Source organism: Cyprinus carpio, chromosome B2 (assembly GCF_018340385.1).
Source record: "Cyprinus carpio isolate SPL01 chromosome B2, ASM1834038v1, whole genome shotgun sequence".
NCBI lineage: Eukaryota > Metazoa > Chordata > Actinopteri > Cypriniformes > Cyprinidae > Cyprinus > Cyprinus carpio.
The window spans coordinates 1,324,676-1,327,955 of record NC_056598.1 but is presented as its reverse complement, the minus strand read 5'-3'; the positions used below and the strand labels follow the sequence as shown (position 1 = coordinate 1,327,955).

Sequence of the window (3,280 nt, the reverse complement as noted above, 5' to 3'; positions counted from 1 at the left end):
CACCACACCCCACACACACACACACACCCACCCCCCACCACCACCCACACCCTCCACCACACCCCCACCCACCCACACACACACACACCCACACAACACCACCCCACCACACTCCACACACACCCCACACCCCCACACACACACACACCCCACACACACCACCCACACCCCCCCCACCCCCCCACACCCCCCACCCACCACCCCCCCCCCACCCCACAACACCCCCACCCACAACCACACACCCCCCCCCCCCCCCCACCCCCACACACACCCCCCACCACACACACACACACCCCCCACCCCCCACCACCCCCCCCCACCCCCCCCCCCCCCACACCCACACCCCCACCCCCCCCACCCACCACACCACCCAACCAACAACCCCCACACCCCCCCCCCCCCCCCCACACAACACACACACACACCCCCCACACACCCCCACCCAACACCCCACCCCAACATTCACACCCCACCCTCACACCCACCCCCACCAACCCACCCCACACCCCCACACCCCAACCCCCCCCCCCACACCCCCCACCCACACCCCCCCCACCAACACACACCCCCACACCCCCACCTCCCACACACACACACACACACACTCACACCCCCCCCCCCCCCCCCCCCCACACCACCCACCCCCCCCACACACACCCACCACACCCCCACCCCCCAACACCCCCCCACCCACACACACACACCCACCCCCACCCACCACCCCCACACACCCCCCCCACCCCCCCCACCCACACACAACACCCACCCCCACACCCACCCCCACCCACCCCACCCCCCCCCCCCCCACACCCACACCCACCCCACACACCCACACCCACACACACACACAACCCACACACACCACCCACACCCCCACCCCCCCCCCCACCCCACACACACACCCACACACCCCCCACCCCCCCCACCCCCCCCACACACCCCCACCCCACACCACCACACCCCCCCACCCCCACACACACACACCCCCCCACAACCACACACCCACCCCCCACCCACCACCACCCACCAAACACACCCACACACACCCCCACCCACACACACACCACCCACACAAACACCCCCCCCACCCACCCACACACACACACCACACACACACACCCACACACCCCCCCCACACTCACACCCCACCCCACCCCCCACACACACACACACACCACCACCCCCCCACACACCCCCCCCCACCCCCCACCCACCCACCCACACACACACACACCAACACCCCCCCCCCCCCCACACCCCCCCACACCCCACCCCCACCACACACACACCACCCACCCCACCACACACACCCACCCACAACCCACCCCACCCCCCCCCCCCCCCCACCCACACCCCCACACACCACACACCCCACAAACACCCACACCCCCCCCCCCCCCCCCACACCACACACACACACACCCACCCACACCCACACACACCACCCCCCACCCCCCCAACACCCCCCCACCCCCCCCCTCCCCCCCACACCCCCCACCCACCCACACCCCCCCCCACCCCCCACCCCCAACCCCCCCCCCCTCACAACCCCCCACCCCCCACACCACACCACCACACACCCACACCCCCACACCCCCACACCACCACACACCCAACCCCACCCACCACCACCCCCCCACACACACCCCCCCACACCCACACCACCCCCCCCACCCCCCACCCACCCCCACCCCCACACACACACACACCCCACCCACCCCACACCCCCCCCCCCCACACAACAACCACCCCCACCCCCCCCCCCCACACACACACCACCCACACCCCCCCCACCACCCCCACCCCCCCCCCACCCCCCCACACAACACACACACACACACACCCCACACCACACAACCCACCACCCCACCCCCACCCCCCCAACACCCCCACACACACACCCCCACAACCCCCTCACCCCACCCCCCCACCCCCCCCCCCCCCAACCCACCACACCCACCCCCCACAACACCACACCCACCCCCCCACACACCCCCACCCCCACAACACCACACCCCCACCCCACACCCCCACCCCCACCCCACCCCCCCACCCCACCCCCCCCCCCCCCCACACACCCCACCCCCCCCCACACCCCCACCCACACCCACCCCCCCCCCACCCCCCCCACACACCACACCCACCCCCCCAACCCCCATTCACACCCCCACCCACCCCCCCACAACCCACACACACACACCCCATCCCCCCCACACACCCCCCACCCCCCCAACACAACCCCCCCCACACCCCACACAACCCCCCACACACACCCACCACCCCCCCCCCCACACACACACCACACACACCCACCCCACACACACACCCACCCCCCCCCCACCACCCCCACACACCCCACCCAACCCCCCCCACCCACCCACCCCCCCCACACCCCCCCCCCCCCCCCCCCCCCCCCCCCCCACCCCCCACACACCCACCCCCCACAACACACCACCCCCCCCACACCCCCCACCCACACACCCCCCACACACACCCCCCCCCCCCCCCCCCCCCCCCCCCCCCCCCACCCCCCCACCACCCACACCCACCCCCACACACACCCACCCCACCCCCACCCCACCCCCCCCCCCCCCACCACACACACCCCCCCACCCAACACCCCCACACAAAAAACAACAAAAAAAAAAATTCAACATTAACAAAAAAAAAAAAAAAAAAAAAAAAAAACCCCACCCCCCACCCCACCCACACCCCACCCCCCCCCCCCCACCCCCCCCCCCCCCCCCCCCCCCACACCCCCCCCCCACCCACCCCCACCCAACCCCCCCCCACCAACCCACCCACCCCACACCCCACCCACCCCCACACACCCCACCCCCCCCACCCCCCACACACCCACCCCCACCCCCACCCCCCCCCCACCCCACACCCCCCACAACACCCCCCCACACCCCCCACCCCCCCCCCCACACACCACACCCCCACCCCCACCCCCCCTTCACACCCCCAAACCCCACCCCCCACTCTCACACACCACCACACACACACCACCCCCCACACACCACCCCCCCCTCACATTCCCACACCCCCCCCCCCCCACCCACACACACCCACCACCCCTCCCCCCCACCCACATCACCCCCCCCCCCCCCCCCCACACACACACACACACACCCCCCCCCCCACACAGACCACACCCACACACCCACCCCACCCCCCCCCACCCCACACACACACACACACACCCCCCCCCAACCACCCCCCACAAACACACACCCCCCCCACCCACACACCCACACCACACCCCCACACCCAATCA

General features: G+C 72.1%; 1 pseudogene; it reads left to right on the top strand.

Moving 5' to 3' along the window:
* The first annotated feature begins 231 nt into the window (after positions 1-231).
* LOC122136136 overlaps positions 232-3,280 on the top strand; it is a 3,707-nt pseudogene continuing 658 nt past the window's right edge.